This window comes from Capsicum annuum, chromosome 1 (genome assembly GCF_002878395.1).
Source record: "Capsicum annuum cultivar UCD-10X-F1 chromosome 1, UCD10Xv1.1, whole genome shotgun sequence".
NCBI lineage: Eukaryota > Viridiplantae > Streptophyta > Magnoliopsida > Solanales > Solanaceae > Capsicum > Capsicum annuum.
In genome coordinates, this window is record NC_061111.1 from 83,601,584 (window position 1) to 83,624,645 (window position 23,062).

The window sequence follows — 23,062 nt, forward strand, 5'->3', positions numbered from 1 at the left end:
TAGCTAAATAATCCAAATAACACTAATGATACCTCCAAGACCTAATACCCAATCAGGAACTAGCACAATATCATATCAATACTATAATTACTCCCAACTAAGAACAAGGTAAGCTTAACCTACCTGGATGCTGAATAAGTCTATTAAATCGACGATTTCTCTTTTGAGAAGCTTCTGCGCGATGCCACGCTATCAAAATGGTAACTACACATTAGTATAAGAATAATAGTATATATATTGCATTTTTATGCTTCGATTTCAACATCAAGGCAAAATCCCATGTGTGGCCCACTTGTGAAATCAAAGTTTCATATCCGTCAACACGTCCCTCTATGATGAAGAATCATTTACCCTCAAGAATAGTTAAATTTTGAGATCAAAAGATACCAATATCTATTCACCAAGATTTATGGATTTATGAATAATATGAGGGAATTAAACAAAAATTTATTGAAAACTTATAAAGATTTAGACGAGGAAATAGTTGTTTCGAGCAACAAAATACCCCGCGATCTCCAAATGATTTGTCTCTAATTTGTCATACTCTCTAGGACTTTTAACTCTTGATACTAGTGAGAAAATCTAGCAAGAGGAGTATTTAGTGACCACCTAGGTGCCGCTTAAGAGGTCACTGCTAAAGCGATATAGTAACGCTAAAGTGATACCTGGTGGGGCCTGGCCTACTGCTAAAATGGATAGGCTGTCATTTAAGCATCATTTGCTTTAGCTTATAGACCCTTTCTTAAGTGACCGATCGGGGTCATGGCTGCTAAAGCGACCAGTTGGACGCTAAAGAGACCTCCTTTAAAGCGATCAAAGGTCTGGAATCTCATGAACGCAATGAACTATGTAACCCTATAAAATTGGACATTCCAAACTCAATGGTCCATCAAAATTTACATCTGAGCTCATTTCAATGAATTATGAGACCCACACTCGTAGGCTACTTTTATCAAATTCTGACCAATAGCCCAAAATGAGTTCGGAAGCCTTGGGACCCTAACAGAAGGTCCCTCTATCCTAAAGTCGATGTTTCAAAGTTGATAGAACTGCGAGAATTAGCATACGAGGTTGTTAAACAAATATTAATGCTTGATAGATAATTCTTACCAGTAAATACTTCAAAATAGGGAATTGTCTCTAAAAGCCAAATAGAGTTCTTGGAAACTGAACTGTCAGCTTTGGCAATCACAAATGACATGACTTGGGGTAGCTAAAAAAACTCTAAATGGAGAAAATGCACGGAAAAGCAGAAAATGACTTGGAGAGTTATTATAATTTTAATCTTACACATCAAAGTATAATAATATGAATAATCCGTAAATTCAATGCTCAAAAAGGACAAATAAAAGTACTAGTTATGAGGCAAATAGTGACTAAAAATGCATAATTTTGGTCTAACATCACCATCCCACACTTTGAATCTTACTTGTCCTCGAGTAAACATTAAAGCCCATCTCAATAAATTAAGCTAGGCAAGCCACCAATTTTATTGATAAAAACAATTAGACCATCAAGCAACTCACAATATCAAGTACACTTCCACATCATTATGCAAGAACTACACATAAACAACAAACCTCTAACCTCTGAACCTCAAAGATGGACTTGAACTCATTAAATTTAAGCTAGCTCGCCTACTCATGTCAATGAAAGCTAATAACATTGACTAACTATCTTGAAACAAGTGCCTTCACAAGAAGAAATAGTGCACACACTCAATTCAAAAGATTGAATATAAATTAAGGACTTAGTATCAAAGAACAACCCTCGCACTCATAAAATAATTCACATGTATGCACACAGAACCATAGGCATGCCCAATATGTACATCTCAACCTCCACTAATTAAGCATGCTCTAATAGAATCAAAAAGGACTTTTAATGGGTTGTAATTTTGGTTTGGGGATGGATAGGAAAATTATATAATAGTGACTTATACTTTCCTAAGAACTTTGTACTTTTATATTCATTCACCCATTATTTTATCATCTTTATTTTAAGCCCTCTCTTCAAAAATTTTCATCTTATTAAGTGTTTTACTATTTTTTTCTCAAACAATTTTATTCTTCTCCTTTTTTTCATGTCACATTCTTTTAAAAAAGGTTATTTTCATCACTTTGCAGCTATTATTGATCACTTTTACCACTCAATCATCCCTTTCTTTAGATTTAACTATGATAACAAGTCTATACTACAGTGCCTAACACAAGGTATAAAAATTAGGGATTTTACAAAAGGATGAAGGCAAGGATATGGCTACCAAACAAAAGGGTACAGACTCCAAGGGACTAACTAATGAAACAATAAGACAAAACAAAGAAAGTATATGTCATCTTTAAAACAGAACAAAACTTTTATTTCGCTTCGATAAAATACAGGGGCAAGTTCTAGACTAAAATACAAAACATGAAATATGCAAGAAATCCTCACCACACATGGCACAAGTAACATCAAAATAGATCAATGCGACTTCTAAGACAAATAGGATTATAAAAGAACTATAAAATAAGAAAAAATTGTAAACACAGTGCAACCATGAGACTATGCATCAAAAAAATTGCTATTTTATATATACTCATGCACTCATAGGAAAGTACTAATCAAGACCATGCCTAAATTACTAGTATCACACAAGTAAAAAATGTTTTCTTTTATTATGTCCAAGCAAATAACAAAAAAAAAACAGAATTTACTCCTAAAAAATAAAAGATACTCGGTTCAAAAGGCCTACTTTGAAAATGAACCAAAAAAAAATGAAGGGGTGGACAAAGTATGCTCTAATAAGGACTAAAAAGATAAAACCAACATAAAATAATCTAGTCTAAATAATACAATTAAAATGTTTTAGTGTTTTAAAACTTTTTTAGTTTTTTTCATTTTTTTCTTAAACCTGAAGCAAGCCCCTAAAAACTAATAATAAAAGAAAATTCTGAAGCCCACATCACCTTAAACAATATCAGAAAACATCTCACCCCATACTTAAAATCTTATTTTGTTCCCAAAGAAATAAATAAAGTAAAAAAAAATGGTTAAAAATACTCTTTGAGGCCTTCTAGGGCCTAGCTAGAAGCTTGATTCCTTAATTTTCCTCAAGGATCGCACACACCCCATACTTAATCTAAAATGCGCTCCTTAACTTTTAATTTTAGATACCTAGATTCTCTCTAAATCTACAAAATCAAAAACAACAAAAAAAAAGTGATACTAAAATGAATACAAAAAATAAAAATAAGAATTACTTACTAAATGTTGGGTTGCCTCCCAACAAGCACCTAATTTAACGCTGCGACAAGACTCATCAACTATTTCCTCCACCTTGAAGATATGAATTGTATCCCCAACATTGCTTCCATCTTTTAGCTTCACTCATAGGGTGGTGGTACAAATATGAAGGAACCAAGTAATGGATAATGCATGTTAAACCGCCTAGACCTGGGATAAGGACTATTTCTTTGTTGCTTGTCTGATGCAAATTTAATAATGTAGGATTCTTGTTTCTCATATTTGACATCCCTTTTTTTACCAACAAAAGATTATTAATTTTTAAGTTCAAAAGGATTTTCATTTATTTAGGTGATAAAAGAAAATGTTTTTCCAAAAAAGATTTTAATAATTAAACTCAGAATCACCACTTGACATAAATCTAGTGTGCCAAGTCACCTTTGGAATTTATTTTTTAAAAATGGTTTTGACTCTTAATTCTGATCTGTGAATAGATATTTCAGTTAAGGAATTCTATTGACCGAGGGGAAGGTGTTAGGAACTCCTAGATCTCATGGTTTGAACAAGATCACTTCTTTGACTTGTATCAGCTAATATGATGCTATGAAGTGAATAAACCAATAAGACACATAAAAAAACAAACAAACCAAACCAAACAAGAATTAAAAACAAAATAATGTCCCGTCCGAATTATACAATTCCAAAATAAAAAAATATAAAAATGTAAACATATTCTATCTAAACTAATCCTAGACTATACTCTACTAGACATCTCGGGTCTTGTCCATGAACGCCACCATGTACAAGATCTCACGGGGCATTCTCCAGCAAATAAATACATAAGCCCTTGGGGCATTCCCCAAAAAAAATGAATACAATTTCAATTTCATTTGATGAAATAGAAAAATATTCAAACAGATATTCAAACATTCGAAGACTATGAAATTTTAAAACTTTCCTATCCCATTTGATGACCTAATCATGATACTACCGAGTGGATTGATCTATTAACAATATGAGTGAAACAAAATAAAAAATTACATCTCAACTTTCTTACTTTCAATTCTTTCACAAAATTGATGATTTTAGTATTTTATCGATTAGCTAACAAATTCAACCTAATTCAACACATGCATAGATTAAAATAATTGATCAAAAATATTTGATCAACCAACCAAACATCAATCAACACATTATTCACCAACACATTTTGTAGAATAAAAATGGAAATTGAGATGAGAGTAAAAGTTGGACCTCAAATAAGCTTTTATGGTGCTTAATTATGTGATTGGAAGATGGAGACAAACCCAAAAACCTTGAATCGAATATCAACAAATGATCCCACAAATTAATAACCCGATTTGTCTAACCCGCTCCTATTTTAAACTAACTCGATATAAAAAAAAACTACTAAATAAGGATAATCACACCTAAACTCCACGTAATCGGTATATTTTGGTTGTTTTCCAATGCATTTCAGCAGAAATAGAGGTACTTTTAGTTGTAATAGAGATCGTTTAAAATTGTAGGGTCTTCGATGCTACAGTCTTAGGTGGGCTGATTGGTTTCAATACGTTTGGGGTAGGCTTGATTTTCGACGGAGAAAACCTCAAACCCTTTTACAACATTTTTCCCCTATTTAAGAGTGTGTGCATTACTGTTTTATCCCCAGCCACTTTACTACTTTTCTTTTTTTTCCTTTCTCATTTTTTATCTCTCTCATTATTTTTCTCGATTTTTATTTCAATGTTTTCCTCCTATTCATTCACTATGTGTCTCTCTCTAGAATAGTTGCTCTGTGTGTGGGTGCATATCTAGCTCTTTCTTTCTATTTTTCTATCACTATTCTCCCCCCTCCCCCTTGAAAATCTCCCTGTGCCCCTCCAAATAGTTCTCGTGAATGTGTATAGGTATATATTGTAGAGTGTTGTGTATGGAAACTAAGGAGAATATGTGTCAGTGTAAGACCCCGCAAAGTTCCCTCATCATTAGAGCTTTCAAAATGAGTCACATGGAGCGTAACACTTAGAACTTTGGCTAAGTGTTCAACACATAGTTTATTTTGAAGCTTCAAACTTCGGGGAATTAATTCATGACTTTCCCGACGTCTATTTTTTGATTTTCAAGTTGTGTTACAATCGAGCAAGCTCATACTACATATTGGATGAGTTTCAGAATTTTTCAGAATGCATAAGGCCGCATTTGGATTTCAAACCAGTAGCATAAATGCTACTTTTGCCCAGTTTTCAGAATTTCAGGGTCAACTTCCAACGATCATAACTTCCTATATTTAACAAACTGGGTGAGCTACTATATATCAAATGAAATCTCTTTGAGTTTTATTTCCAATGAAATTAGTTTCATCCAATTTCATCATCAGAGTAAAAAGTTATGATCAATTAACTCCAGCAAAACAAACCAGTGACTGAGGGACAAATGTGACTTTATTTGTTTCCTTAGGGGCATTTTGGTCATTTACCATCCCCCAATAATGCTCTAAAATGGGATTCAGCTTACATTGGACCAAAATTTGGTCATTTATCTGAAAATTCTCAAGAACCAAACACATGAGCTTCAACCAAGAATTCAAGATCTCTAAAAATTCAACCGCTGGAATTCAAAAATAATTTAGGAATCATAATTCCCAAGTTGAGATCTTCAAGAAGCACCTATTATTTTACAAGTAGAGTTTCGAAATTGCAAGTTCATCCAAAGTCACAAATTTAAGGTATGTGGGGTTTGAACAAGAAAAATTCTTCCGGTCTTGTGCCCAAAACTTAATTTTTATAAAGATTACGTAAATTTTTATGTTGAAGTTTATATCAATTTATCTTATTTTGAGTTTATATAATTATCCATGAATTGAGTATTTGAAGGCATTATATTTTATCTTGATAAGATTTGAGTTGAGATATACATATTTTGATTTATATTTTCCTATTAAGAATTGATGTTGTTGAATTTATTTGAAATGAGTATTGAGAATAAATTTAAGAAATTTAGGATATGAATTTTGAGTTGTTGAAAATTATGATATTTATGTCATGAATTTATTCCCAATATTTTAATTGAGATAATTGAAGATTTTTGAGATGATTGTTGAGTATGAAATTTAGATATGATTATGATGTATTAAATCTTTATATTTTGGGTTTTAAATATCTATGATGAAATTATAAGGAGATTTTAATCTCGAGTCGTGGACCTGATTTTATAAGTATTTCCCAAAAGCAAAGATTGTTGTTTTGATATTAAACAATTATGAAATTTGAGATGATATTTTGGAAGATGGAATCGTTATATTTATGTCAAGGTTGAAATTGGATTTTTATGATATTACGATTTGGAGTTTTCCTTTATCAAATTATTTACCTAGATTTGAATTGAAATTTATATCATGATTTTTGAGTTGAAAATAGGAATACACAATTTATTATGATTCAATTATGAGAAATATGATTTGGCCTTCATTATAGGCTCTTGAGATTATTTTGAGGTGGATTTCCTAAATAAAACTGAGCTTGAGTACGGGAGTAGTATTTAGCACCAAGTGGTAGGTGTGGGTGAGCATACCCTACTTTTTCAGAACTACGTGCCACCGTATGATTGAGATTTGTGGGCCTAAGGCCGAGTTTGTGATCACTGAGTTGAGGTTATACTCCCTAGCAAGAGTATGACGCCCCTTCCCAACGTGGGGTTTTTTCCTTAGGAGGACAAAATGTTGGACTCCATGATAATATCACAGAGTTTATGTTGGTTATAAGAAACTCCCATGGTGTGTGTGTGTGTCTCTACTCTATCTAAGATAAGTGTGTATGATTTGAAAACTATGATTTGTGAGAAAGTTCCTTGTTTCTGAAAGATTGAATGTTATGTTCTAAAGAGAGTTGTTTTAAGACTTGATTACTTTACAAGTTGAAACCAAGAAGAAAGTGAATTTGAAACTTTTTGTAATGACTCACGTGATTTATTTTACATGTATTATTCATCTATGATTTTGATGATTTAATTCGACCTAAGTGAGTTATTTATATCAGAATGCATAATTTTATAAACTGTAATGATATTAAGATATTATTTTATATGTGCATTGCACCCCCATATGCTCGGTACATTTCTATGGTATTGACCCACATACTCGTATGTGGACTACATTTTCTCAGAATATAGGTACAAGGTATAGTATGCACCTTTAGATCCAGTCAGTTCGTAGTATCCAGTCAGCAGGTGATGAGTCCTTTGGATTCAAGGGCTTGGGTCAGTTATGCAGAACTAATAGTGTTGTATTTTCTTTATTCGGTCATATTGAGTTGGGATAGTCGGGAGTCATGACCTGGCTACCTACAGCCAATACTAGTAGAGGCTTCATAGACAGTCAGTAGAAGTTGATGTATTCCATTTCAATTTTGGTTATAAAGGCAGAATTGTAATCTTGTAAATTCAGTTTTGTATCAATCAGATTCAGAAAAGAGTTATTTTCTATAGATTTGTATAGATTTATACTTTTTGTTTAGATTCTTATGAGTTATGCCAGTAGAAGGGTTAGCTTGGGGTCACTTTTGACCCTAAGCACCGTCTGATGTCTTGAGATCCGATTTCGGAGCGTTATAAACTTGGTATCAAAGCGTAGAGTTCAAGTGTCCTTGGGTGTCTGTGAAGCCGTATCTTGTAGAGTCTTGAGGAATGGTATGGAGAAGTTTGTACTTTTCTTCGAGAGGCTACGAGGATTTTAGGAAATGTTACCATTGTTTCAAGTCTCAGATCATGCTACAAAAAAATTCTTTAATAAACTTATATAGATTCTCATCTTACTCTATTCAGGCCATCTCCGTCTTATTTTCAAGATATCAAAAATAGTCAAGCTTGAATCTTTATTGATAATGCTTTCTCGGATACTTTTCACCGATAGTCTGGGATTATAAGCGAGCTACAAAGCACCCCCTCAGTGCCTTTGAGTTTCAAAGATTGAAGTGCTTTATTCATGATTCATAAAATTTGTGCACTAAGCCCAAGTCAGATTTTCTTTCATATTCCTCCTTATAGTCTATAATGATAATTTATAATTCCCTATCTATGTATTATTCTTGAGATAGCATGATCAATAAGTTCCAGTTCTTCTCTTGATAATGCTTTCAGATTTGCTAGTGAAAAGTTTCAAAAGTTTCATAAAGCGGCTTGAGAGGAGCCTTCGAGTGTGTTATAAGTCCCTCAAATTTAAAGTTATACCCTTATTTTTATGAGTTTCTTAGTTAAGAAAGAATAAGACGTGTATCCTTAGATCATTGAATATTGTGTATTAAGTTTCTATATTTTGTAACCTTTTTATTATTGTTTTGCTGAAAATCAAAGTCTAGTGAAGCCGTGTGAGGCCTATTTAGATTCACTAGCATAGTTGCTTCGTGATTCATCATATTTTCTTTTTTTTGAAAACTCAAAATCAAAGTCTAGTAAAGCCATGTGAGGCCTATTCGATTCACTAGCAACTTGTTGTTCATCTTGTTATGCTTGTACTGGTTGAAAGTATTTGTTTAGAGGTATAGTGACAAAAAAATGGTAGGGGCAATTTATTGAATATAAGTATAGTTGAATCTTTTGGCATGAGAATGAGTTAGTAATGCAGTGATATGTCCTGGTGTGTTAGTTTAGTATAAGGTAAAGAAGGAGTTATTATTTAAGATGATTATAAAATGCTTAAAGTATGAAGAGAGTTGTTGATATGATTGTTATGCAAGAAAAGTATAGGTTATTGATGAAGGTACTTGGGATAAGGTGATGTTAATTTAGGCATCCCTAAGATTGCAAAAAAGGGAGTTAGTTGAAACTTATAGAGATATGAAAGAAGTTAGGTGTATAGATGAGTGAATAGTAATAATGTGTAGAAGGAGGATGTGTTGATGGATTATAAATATGATAGACCATAGGATTACAACTGATTATTATTGTTATGAGGTCTTAGCAGACTAGTATTTTTTGAATGATTGCCATGTAAGAATAATTGTGAATATTGTGGTTAATCATAGCTAGAACAAGATACTAAGTTTGAATAGTAGATGGTGATCAAGGTGAGTATAATGATTGATGTGTTGTGAATGTTAGTTGAACAAAAGGTGAACTAGTAGGCTTGAACAGTGTATACAAGAATTTAAGTTTGTTGTTTCGGGATTTTGTGAGATGATAATTGTAGAAATGAAAGAAAGTTTAGTCTATTCTATGGGAGTTCAGTGGTCATGTGTATTATTATATCCAATACCCTAAAGTAATTGAAGTTCATTTTAGAGTTTATTAAGTGGTTCATGGACTTAATGATGATTGCTTAAAGCTAAGGGGGAGATGATAGAACAAGTAACCAAGTCGGGATCTCAGATTCTTGTAGTAGTGCCAATATGTGTAGGAATGATGTAGGGGGAGAGGATTCCCAACCCATTCTCTTGTCAGTGCATGTATTCAAGAAATCAATTCATTTTATATTATTTAATTCAAGTATCCATGCTTCCCACTTGGTTGATAAAATGCCTTCAAGAATTATCTTTGAACAAAGGATTACATATCATATTAAACTAGTTTCAAGATAAATCTCCAAGTTATGAATTTTGCTATATCCAATTTCAATAGAATTTCATGTAAATCGCCAATTCATGATTGCTCTATGTATTATACTTTATGACCCAAAAATTTAAATTTTATAAAGGATTACATGACTTACAAGTTGGGTTTATGCCAAAATTATCATGGTTTGAGTTTATAAAGTTATAAGTGATTTAAGCCTTGAGTTACATGACTATTTTCATATATCTATGCATATAAAGTGATTTTTCAGATTTTTCCCAATTAAGTTTAAGCATGATATTGAGATTATTGATCTTATTATTTTGATGGTATTGAAGTATTTTCAAGAAGCATGTTGAGCATGTTTTTTTCTATGAATTTAAATGTTTATACATGAATTGTAAATTGGGATTCATAGCTATTATCACTATTTACAAGATTATGAATTTTGAGAGACTTTGAATATAAATTTCATGAGTTTGTTTATATTTTCATGCACATTTCTGAGATTTTCAGATTTTAAGATGAACTACGAATGTTTATGTTATCAAGCATAAATTTTGAGATGTTTTGGCACAAGTTTGAAGCATGGGCTTTAAGTCCTAAGACTAACTTTTGATATTTCAAGAAGCTTGTATTTTTTTTACATACTTTGATACCCTATTCCTAAGACCTCGGTAAGGAGAGTCAAGTTATTTACAGTATCCCTTCATGTTTTTGGGTCTCCATATTCTAATCTTTCAGTGACCATTTCATTTAGTCGAGATGGTGATGATGAGTAGTTTTCTAGAGGGGAGAGAGTAAATATTTCTTGTTGATGAAAGATGGTCGTGTGCTTATTTTAGCTAAGTTGGTAAATATGAAGTAAGATCGAGGCTAAGTCTTCAATACATGTCATGATTAGTTGAAGTTTTATGCGTTATGTAAGTCCATAAGTTTCAAAGAATTTTGAGGTGACATTTTGAGTATGGTTGGGTTAGTCGAGAATATTTTATGTGTATCATCTTAAGAATTGAATAATACATAGAAGTTGTTATGAGTAAGGTGTTATGGAATATGAGAAAAATGCTTTATAAGTGTCTGTTTAGAGGTACGTATATGGGTATGAAGGTAGGCTTGAATGTTATATTTGTATATATGTGGAAGGGTGCATTGCACATTAATAAATGTCTAGTACGAGTTTGAGTGTGGTTGTTGGATTGGTAATGAGAATTTTTCAAGAGATGAGAGGTTGTGAAATGTAGGGTGTGTTGAATTCATGATTCAAGCTAGTAATATAGTGTTATGTGGTGTATCGTGTGACTTCGAGATTAGGCTTGAACATAGTGGTAAGATTTCATTCCGACTAGACATGACTAGATGGAAATATCAACGACTATGTGAGAATTAGAAGATGAACTAATGAGTATGGTCTTTAAGGGAAGGGAATGGTTGAGAGATTATTTTAGAAGTGTGTAGTTTTTAAGTAAGGTGTTGTGAGGCCTAAAGTTTAGAAATTCTATCCCAGTGTATGATTTAGTTTCAGCATCTAGTAATCCAGTTTAACAATCAAACGGATAGATTCCTTTAGCTTTTCTGTTTCCAAACTAGTCTGGTCTTACTACCTGAAGTTTTATAAGTATGGTCATTCCAGAAAATAGTTGTTGACACCCATGAAAATTGTAAATTCAGCTCAGTAGATGTACCAGGTATCAGTTTCAGAATCTGGACATCTAGTCATGACTCGGTTCATAAGTATTCACTGAAGGATCTTTATTTTCCAAATATTCCAGCTCAGGCAATGTGATACTCAGTGCGTAATCTTAGCCTCATTTTTTCTCATGATTTAAGCCTGCATAAACTATCGTTTCGTCGTCTATAAGTATAATCGCACCTTGAGCACATCAAGCGAATTCTGAACTCTCAGCATGAGTCAGCTCTTTATAATAAGTAAAGGCAAGTCAGCTCAGACTCAATCGAAGATAACAACCTTCCCTCATTCAGATCCTCTCTAATCAAAGATTCAGCTATATAGCTATTCTTATCATGAGTAAATATATTCATCAAAGTGTAACAAAGTTGAGAAGGATATAGGTCCGGTTGAGCAAGTTATTTCAACTTTGCATCCTTAGTTTCTCGGTATCCTTAGCCTATCTAACGTTATTCGAGGATAGATGTTCCCAAGGGGGAGATATTATAAGACCCCTCAAAGTTCCCTCTTCGTTAGAGCTTTCAAAATGAGTCACATGGAGCCTAACACTTAGAACTTTAGCTAAGTGTTCAACACTTAGTTTATTTTGAACCTTCAAACTTCGGAAAATTAATTCATGACCTTCCCGACATCTGTTTTTTGATTTTCAAGTTGTGTTACGATCAAGCAAGCTCATAGTACATATTGAATGAGTTTCGGAATTTTTTAGAATGCATAAGGCCGTGTTTGGATTTCAAACCAGTAGCAAAAACACTACTTTTGCTCAGTTTTCAGCATTTCAGGGTCAACTTCTAACGATCGTAACTTCCTGTATTTAACGAAATGGGTGAGCTACTATATATCAAATGAAAGATCTTTGAGTATTCTTTCCAATGAAATTAGTTTCATCTAATTTTATCATTGGACTAAAAAGTTATGATCAATTTACTTCAGCATATCAAACAAGTGACTAAGGGACAAATGTGACTTTATTTGTTTCCTTAGGGGCATTTGGTTCATTTATCATCCCCCAGTCATGCTTTAAAATAGGATTCGGCTTACATTCGACCAAAATTTGGTGACTAATCTGAAAATTCTCAAGAACCAAACACATGAGCTTCAACCAAGAATTCAAGATCTCTAAAAATTCAACCGTAGGAATTCAAAAATAATTTAGGAATCATAATGCTCAAGTTGAGATCTTCAAGAAGCACCTATTATTTTACGAGTAGAGTTCCGGAATTGCAAGTTCATCCAAAGTCACAAATTTGAGGTATACGGGGTTTGAACAAGAATAATCCTTCCGATCTTGTGCCCAAAACTTGATTTTTATTAAGATTACATAAATTTTTATGTTGAAGTTTATATCAATTTATCTTATTTTGAGTTTATGTAATTAACCATGAATTGAGTATTTGAAGGAATTATATTTTATCTTGATATGATTTGAGTTGAGATATACATATTTTGATTTATATTTTCCTATTAAGAATTGATGTTGTTGAATTTATTTGAAATGAGTATTGAGAATGAATTTACGGAATTTGTGATATGAATTTTGAGTTGTTGAAATTATGATATTTTTGTCATGAATTTATTCTCAATATTTTAATTGAGATAATTGAAGATTTTTGAGATGATTGTTGAGTATGAAATTTAGATATGATTTTGATGTATTAAATCTTTATATTTTGGGTTTTAAATATATGTAATGAAATTATAAGGAGATTTTGATATCGAGTCGTGCACATAATTTGATAAGTATTTCTCAAAAGAAAAGATTGTTGTTTTGATATTGAACAAGTATGGAATTTGAGATGATATTTTGGAAGATGGAATTGTTATATTTATGTCAAGGTTGAAATTGGATTTTTTATGATATTACGATTTGGAGTTTTCCTTTATCAAATTATTTAACGACATTTAAATCAAAATTTATATCATGATTTTTGAGTTGAAAATATAAATCCACAATTTATTATGATTTAATAATGAGAAATATGATTTGGGCTTCATTATATTTTGAGGTGGATTTCCTAAATGAGACTTTAGCACCAAGCGGGAGGTGTGGGTGAGCATAACCTACTTCCCCAGAACTACGTGCCACCGTAGGATTGAGATTTATGGGCCTAAGGACGAGTTTGTGATCACTGAATTGAGGTTATACTCCCTGGCAAGAGTATGATGCTCCTTCCCAGTGTGGGGTTTCTTCCTTAGGAGGACAAAACGTTGGACTCCATGATAAGATCACATAGTTTATGTCGGTTATAAGAAACTCCCATTGTGTATGTGTCTCTGCTCTATCTAAGATAAGTGTGTATAGTTTTCAAACTATGATTTGTGATAAAGTTCCTTGTTTCCGAAAGATTGAATGTTATGTTCTAAAGAGAGTTGTTTTAAGACTTGATTACTTTACAAGTTGAAACCAAGCAGAAACTGAATTTGGAACTTATTGTAATGACTCACGTGATTTATTTTACATGTATTATTCATCCATGATTTTGATGATTTAATTTGAGCTAAGTGAGTTATTTATATCATCATGCATAATTTTATAAACTGTGATGATTTTAAGATATTATTATATATATGCATTACACCCCCATATGCTTGGTACATTTCCATTATACTGACGCACATATTCGTATGTGGGCTATATTTTCTTGGAATGTAGGTACAAGGTATAGTTTGCACTTTCCGATCCATTCAATTCGTGGTATCCAGTCAGCAGGTTCAAGGGCTTGGTTCAGTTATGCAAAACTAAAAGTGTTGTATTTTCTTTATTCGGTCGTATTGAGTTAGGATAGTCGGGAGTCATGACCTGGATACCTATAGTTAATACTAGTAGTGGATTTATAGATAGTCAGTAGAAGTTGATGTATTCTGTTTCAGTTTTGGTTGTGAAGGCAGAATTGTAATCTTGTAAATTTAGTTTTGTGTCGATCAGATTCAGAAAAGAGTTATTTTTCATAGATTTGTATAGATTTATACTTTTTGTTCCGTTGCTTATGAGTTATGCCAGTAGAAGGGTTAGCTTGGGGTCACTTGTGACCTTAAGCACCGTGTGACGTCTCGGGACCCAATTTCGGAGCGTTACAGTCACAACCCAAACCAGAGCTTGGCAATGATGGGTATCACAAGTCCCACGTAGATCGGAGATCACCCCTTTTACGTAATTGCACCAACACAATATCCTCAAATGTTGGATGAATCTTGAACATATAACAATATAACATAAATTAGAAACTAATAACAATTCATTAAGTGTCTATACCATCCACCAGTAATCATACAACCGTTCATCACCAAACAATAAACCAAACCACCTAAGTCCACAGTAATCCTACAAAGCCTCTACAAAATCGAAGGTCAATAAAATGTTAGGACATGCCCAATAGCCAAAACCAACATCCAGAAGATAGTCAAAACATAAAAATAAAACCACAATATGAATTAGGGTCTTAATAAGGATGGAAGCTCACCATTTCAATATGACTCTCTATCTGATCCCGAATCAAAGTGACTGAGTAGAAGATGTGGAAGTATGGCCTATTCCTGTATCGCGTGGGGATACTGGGTTTGAAGATAGTTAGCGTTTGGAGTGTTATTATGTATATAAGGGATAAAGAAACAAATTAATGTTTTGATAACAATTAAAAACCAATACAATATTCAATGCATAATATCATATGAAGTACATATACGTATATAATACTATATGCTGGGGTATGGAGCAAGGCTTAGCATGAATTTCAAAAACCTTAGCCTAAGTTGTATAGCATAACCGTCATAAAATAAGGCACCCATGGGATATTTGGGCCTAGCTCTCCTCTAGTAGAAAGGACCCCAGTGTGTGTAACTGCACGAACTAGAGAATATCCATATCCGTATATTCCTTTATGGAGGACTCAAACCTCTTGGCATAGTCAAATTGAATAAAGCACCAATGTATACTATATAGGATACTCAAACCTCCCATTCATATATTTAATACAGAGGACTCAAACCTCCCAGTCATTTAGACACCCACACCAGCTAGCGTAGTTTCCAATGTTAATCCTTTGGGACCCCCACTTTTGCAGCCCAGCTACACATCTGGTCTTAAGCCCAATTGAAAACATTTAACATGCATCAAAATTTATGAAACCCGTTATGTATATAGTTAACCCATTGGTATCGTCATACTATCCACACAAGCGTATATTATGCCATAATAATAATTTCATCATTTAGGACTCGAACCGATTTTCCAAACAAAGACATCAAGTTAATGCAACATTTGGGACTCAAACCCATTTAGCCGATCAAACCCCAAGGTTACAATTTAAATCAAACTATGTCCATCAAGGCCTTACAATGCCTTCATTAATCATTATCATGGTTATGTAATAGCCTTAGTTCAAAAACACAACTCAACTTGTGACAATATCATTCTCATTAACAATTTCACAAACAAATTGAGGGCACGCCATTATCAAAGCCAAAATCACCAAATTTTAGGGTTCAACCATGACCCCTTAATTAAATCACCATTCCCATGTACCCATATGTGCAAAACCATAATTAAAACATGCATAATCATCATTTAAATAATAGAAAATAATATTCAATGATATGCATTCAAAACCCTCAACCTTGGTTTTAAATATACCATTAATAATTAATGAACAATATTTTAAACATATGCTTTTAGTAAACTAACAATAAGGGAAGATTCACATACATGAATTACGAAGATTCACGGAGAGAAATTGACTCTGAACCCTTAGATGGCCAATTTGGAGAAACCCTAACCAATTTTGCATGATAGGATTTTTAGAGAGTAAAGAGGATGTTTTTATCTTGTAAAGTAAAGAATAAATTCTCCAAAGTGTTTTAGGGATGTGGGGATTTAAGGTTTTTAAGTGTTAAATGTCCAAAGTACCCTTAACTAAAAACTTTACAAAGGTCATCCTTGGTTACGAGTCGACCCATCGACTCGTCACGACATCATATGACTTGTAGCCATTACTCATATCCTAAATAGTGAGTTAGGCACCCATACACTATCCATCTTACGACTACATAATCCCACTTGTAACCTAACCGTACGACTCATATGGTTTATTATTATCCAAGATAGAACCCAACGGTATTAGACACTGGACAACATACAACTTAATTCTACCACTCGTAACATGGTCTTATGACTTGTAATAAGTCACTCATACTTGGAGAAGAAAAAAGAAAATTCCACACTGGTTTGGTTACAACTTCACTCTCTATACCCGTAACCACAACATACAACTCGTATTATGAGCCATCAATAGGGCAATGAGCTTAAGGATTAAGGAATTTTTATGGACCAGAATTTAGGGTGTTTTAATATGGAGGTGAATTTTGTGAGTTTGTAGTGCATGTATTGTCGTATTGTGAGGTCTGTCTATTTATATCATTTATTAGGGGATGAAAAACATGACTTTAGAGGGGGAGGGTAATGAGTAGTGCTTTTACCACTCTTTCGCACTCACTATTCGTGCATATTACTTTGCTTTGAATAAATAAATGAGACAAACATATGGTTAGATACACTAATATCCACTCCTTATAGGCAAAACATTAAGAAGACAAAAAGATATGGATTGTAGCTAAAAAGGATGAATAGGGAGAAAAGAAAAGTACAACTGAATACATGAACTACATCAGCCTATGTTACCATTACCGCGGTCCTCAACCCATGGTTGGGGTCAGTCAAGATGGTCAGCAGAACACGATCACAGCTCTAAATCATGGGCATCCTATCGCGGTCGTGGGAAGTATTGCACGATCACGGACCATTAGGATTATGTCGAGGGACAGATCTGGAAAATCACTTGGACACATCCTTAGCCTTATTTAAGCAAAACCCTCTACTCTATGAGGTTAGCTTAGCTGATAAGATTTTTTGAAATTCAAGACTTAAACCCTTACCTTGGGCAAGTGTGTAATCAACTTTGAAGGCTAAATTTCTTGATTATTTTATGAAGAATGCTTTGGATAATCATTATGGTATATCTCTCTTTGCTTTTTTATGAGTAGCTAAGCAATTTAGTCTTGGGATTATGCTGAACTAGTGTGTAATAGTGTGTAGGTGTTGTTGTGTTTGCTTGAATTTTAGTTGTTAAGTATGGATTACACCATTGCTTGAGCTTGCGGGTTGGAATTTGATAGGTGAAAACCCTAAATCTCCAAATGGGTTTGATGGGTGAAAGCGCCAAACTATACAAACCCTTTATCATCCCCGAAAGAGGGATGAAGGTGAACATTAGGTGACCCATAACATCCTTGAAAGAGGGTTATCGGGTGATAAGGTAATGGTGGACAATTAAGTCTATTGTTTACTACCTTTTTCAATCTTAGTAATAAGTGTATTAGGAGTGTAAATCATGTAAAGAGCATCATCCTAGAAATAGGACTGCTTGATTGTGGTCTTGGGTGATTATAAAATTGTGTACACTTGTTAGGTGCTCGAAAGAGCCAATGGGTTAAATCATTGTAGTTTTATTGAAAGATTGATCCAAATGAACTTTGACCTAGCCTATCCTTTAGTTAACAACTAAATTCCATGATGAATGAATACCAACTCATATGCATTACCTCTAGGTAGACATAATCCCAAGATTTTTCTCAAATCTTGAATTCTAAGTAAAATTTTTATTCACTAAGCGCTAGTTAAAGTAGGTTGTGAAGAATTCCTAAGCAAATTTCCCCATTTTATTTTACATGTCAATTTTATTAGCTTTCTAGGTAAACCTTTAGTAATTTGAGCATCCATAGGGTATGACATCTATAATTCACTCCTAAAGATTCGACCCCACTTTAAATTAGGTTACTTGACAACGACCGTCTTACCCCCTAATTATGGGAGCGAGTTGAGTGTTATCAAAATAGTGCCATTGATGGGGAGTGAAATATAGATAACTCTTGTACGATGTGATTCTTAATTGGGAGTAGTCAGAGTGTCATATTTTATTTTGTTTATTGTTTTTGGATCTTTCGTAGTTAAACTTAGCGTAAACAAAATAATTAGTGAAGGCACAAATCCTATGGAGTCGGGTGTTGCACCCGTTCATGGAGAAAATAACTTGAATGATGGTCATAATATGGGTGAAAATTGTATCCCACCTCACCTTGGGAATGGGACTTTTCATGTAACTAGTGTCATGCTTCATGTGTTGCAAGTAAAGGGGCTATACAGAGGCCAAGCCCATGAGGATCCATATGGTCACTTTAGAAATTTTTGAAGTTTGTACTCCATTCAACATTTCTCATAGTAATCAAGAAGCCTTTTGGCTTCATCTCATTCCATTCTCACTTATGGGTGAAGCATTGTTAGGGTTTTGTACACTTCCGTCATCTTCACTTACTTTAAGGAATGAGCTCACAAAGGATCTTTTAGATAAATACTCCTATCCATACGAGGTGTGTGACTCAAGAGATGAAATTATGAATTTTAGGAAAAAGAACGGCGAGCCACTTCATGAAGTGTGGGAGAGATTCCATAGGATGTTGGACAAATGCCCAAACCATGAGATTTCGGGGAAGGTACTCCTCCAAATATTCTATCGGACGCTAGATCCATTGAACTAATTGGTGGTAAAAATACAGTGAAAGGTCCTATCTTGAACTTGAACTTTTATGTAGCCACAAAATTGTTGAGAGAGGTAACTAAGCATAATCAGAAATGTCACACTCAAGACAATAACATCTTAAATAGCTTCCAAACTAATCCCATGGCTAATGAGGGACGAAGAGAGTGGGAGAAGGATCAAGAGCAAATAATGGCAAAGATCTTGGCCCAACTTGATATACAAACAAAGTATGTCATGGGTATAACTACCAACATGACAATCCCTATCCCTCCAAAAGTCCACTACAAAGATGAATGGGCTAGGAGAATAAAGGAAGAAAATTGGTACCTAACTGACCACTTGGGGGATTCTCATCCAATCTATCATGGGAAAGATTATAATCGTGGTTGGAATAATCAGGGATGTGGTCAAGTTTAGGGAGAACAGGTACATGAATGTTGCCATTTTGTGCCCCACCACGACCGGGGTTCTAATAAAGAGGCAAGCTTTATTGACACCGATAAAGGTAGAATTGAGGATCTCTTGGTTAGGATTTTGGATAGAGTTAAAAGAATGGAACAAATTGTTCATGAAGTAAAATAGGACTTCATGTCACTCTCTAAAATAGTGATCACATATTCAGCCTCTATCAAAGAGTTGGAGAATCAAATGGGATTAATTTTTGCACGTACAGATGCTAAGCCTGAGAAAAACTTCACTAGTGGCACAAATGCCAATATCCAAGCTGTTGATCAAATTTTGGTAATGCATACGGCAGATAAAAGGACAAAGGAGGGGCACTAGGTGGAGGACTTGGGAGGAAAAATACACAATGCTCGTTCAAATGAGAGTTTGTCCCAAATTCTAATCAAAAAGGAGAGAAAAGAGGTGGAAAGCATAGTTGAAAGGTTAATTGTTGAAGGGGAGTTTTATAAGTGGTGTCCTGTGTACCTTCCTTAACAAATGGATGCATGCCAACATCGTTCTACGACGATAACTACAACGTTGTGTGGGAGAAAACCCACAAATGCCACGAGGATTACGCGTATCCTTTCTATTATATTTTTCTAGTATGAATATTAGCTTTTTCATATGAATAACTCATCCAGGTGTGACACTATGGGGTTCTTTACATAATTTTATAAAGGAAAATATGTACAAAAATTTTAGTCAAAATTTGATCAAAAGGGAAGATAGGCACCAAATGCACATAAAAGTTGGATAGAGGAAACTGGGAGCAGACATGGCCTTGGTTATCAAAATAGTGGTCTCCATTTGTGATCGTAGTTACTCACCTGTCTGCAATCACGATTAGTTGGCCGCGATCACAGATACTTAAGCTAACTAATTTCATGAGTACCCCTATATTCTCCTCACACTCCCACTTAAGTTCTTGTATGAAGGACTTGACGGGTCTCAAGATAATTCATGGTGGTGTAGAGTCTGAAGATGATAGCTATCTCTAATGGAGTTGCAGGAAGCACCCTTATCTCTTTGTTTGCTTTGGTCATTCATGTAGTAGGAATATTGCAACATTTTAGTCGGGGGTGTTTCCTAACCCATTTCATTGTGTTTCTATTTTTGATATTGCTGCACATTTTTAAAATACTCGAGATCATTCTTAGCTTGATTTTTCTTTGGGTTATAATATTCGAGCACTCCAATAGTGCTCATACTTGCATGGATTAGTTATCTTGTTCTTAGTTTACAATTTTAGTTTAAAATGCACTAGATAAGCCTTGACATTGTGATTGGGATTCTATCCGTGCGTGCAAGGGAAATTAGAGTACCCGTGGCATCGACGTTGTAAAATGCAAGGAAAGTTTGAGTACCTATAGCATTCATGCTTTGGGATCACATTCATATACATTAGTTAAGTCTGAGTAACCATATGGGTAGTTTGATCCTACTATGATTCGCAATGTGAGACTATGGCTTGGGTTGTTACCATGATTATCGAATTATGTATGGTGCAGATATTATAGCAAAATACCCCCTCCGTCCAAAAGTTTTGTACTAAATTTGAAGTCATGGACGTGAGCAACTTTGTAACAATATTTTCCTACTTCTTATGACTCCAAAAGTTTCCTTCGGAAAATTGGTGATTACTCCATCTTTGTATCGAGCGGGTAGAACAATAGAACTCCCTTGACGATATTCGCATGCCATGTGTGTGAGGTTAATTGTCTTCATCTCATGTGTACTTGTACTAGCTAGAATTTTAGTCTTACAAAGCTAATTTTGATGGTACTTGGTTGGAGAAATTATCTTAGGCCACCTTCATGATTTTGGGTCCCACTCTGAGCCTAAAAAGCCTACCCTTGAATAATTATAATCCCTAGCACCCACTTTGACCCTTTGGACCTTTCTTTAGAAAACACATTGCAAGTCGTGAACCATTCTTTCTATCCCTCTTTTGAACCATACCCTTCTTGAACTTGAAAATATAATTTTTGGAAAAAATCCTAAGTTGGGGGTGGTAAAAATTAATGGAAGCAAGTTTGGTGCAACAAAGACATAGTGTGTGCCTAATGTGCCTAAATTTTAAAAATAAAGAAAATAGGAGAGGAAAGGATCCAACAAAGAAAGATAGCATGAAATTGCATAAAAATGAGATGAAAGAAGTTAGGTGAACAAAGGAAAAAAGAAGTGGGGATGATAAAAGAAAGAAAACAAAGAGAGTGTCCTATAGTCTTATAAAAAAAATTGAAAAACGTGATGTAGATGTTCAAGGAAAGGAGTACCTATGTTATCCCTAAAACAATATCCTACCTTAACCTGAGACTACGTTACAAGCTTGGAAATCCCTTTAAGATCTCCAACCACCTACCTTCTTTGTAATGTCGATTGTAAACTGGGGAAAGCCTATGGCATGTTACTTGTTAACATAGAGATTTTCTTGAGAGAGTGAGGGTTTGCACTTAAAAATCCTTGTTGCATGATTAGTAACTAGGTGTGTGAAATTTTTCTCTCTTGTAAGAGGCATGCGAACTAGTTGAGGTGGGTGACTTGGATGTCCTGCTCAATAAGGTAAATGGAAGTATAGCATGAGTGTAAGCAGCATGTGAGTCATTTCTAGAACGTTAGTAGTTGTTGCATGATTGCTTCTCAAAGTCCATTGCATCATGCACTGTTTCATTTTATGATGAAGAGAGTTGTTAAAGACCTATTTACCCATGTATGAAATGCTTTTAGTGGTAGCAATCAAGTTTAATTCATCTTGATCATTAATTAATAGAATGAGGGAATACATTGTCTCATAATATAGCGGTAGTGTTACTTGAGGTCAATCAAGGTTCAAAGTTGGAGGTGTTGATGAGTAGTGCTTTTACCACTCAATAGCACTCACTATCCATGCATATTACTTTTTGTTGAATGAATAAATGAGACAAACTTGTTGTTAGATGCACTAATATCCACTTTTTGTAGGCTGAAAGCTAAGGAGATCAAAAGATGTGGATTGGAGCTGAAAAGGATGAAAAAAGAGCAAAAAAGAGTGCAGTTGAGGACCTGAACTACATCAGCCTCTATTATCATGACTGCGGTCCTCAACCCATGGTCGCAATCAGTTAAGATGATTAGCAGAATGCGGTCGCGGCTCTAAATTATAAGAATGCTACGACGGTCACGAAAAGTATTGTACGATTGCGTCCAACGAGAATATGCCCGGGGAAGATCAGGAAAATCAGTTAGACACATCCCAAGCCTTATTTAAGAATAAACCCTTTACTCTATAAGGATAGCTTAGATCATAAGATTTTTTGAATTTCAAGACTTAAACCCTTATCTTGGGAAAGTATGTAATAAACTTTAAAGGCTAAATTTCTTAGAATTTTTTGAAGAATGAATGCTTTGGATAATCAGTATGGTATATCTCTCTTTACTTTCATCCTGAGTAGCTAAGCAATTTAGTCTTGGGATTATGTTGAACTAGAGTGTAATTTTATGTGGGTGTTGTTGTGTTTGCATAGATTTTACTTTCTAAGTATGGATTCCACCATTTCTGGTCGGAATTTGATGGGTGAAAACCCCA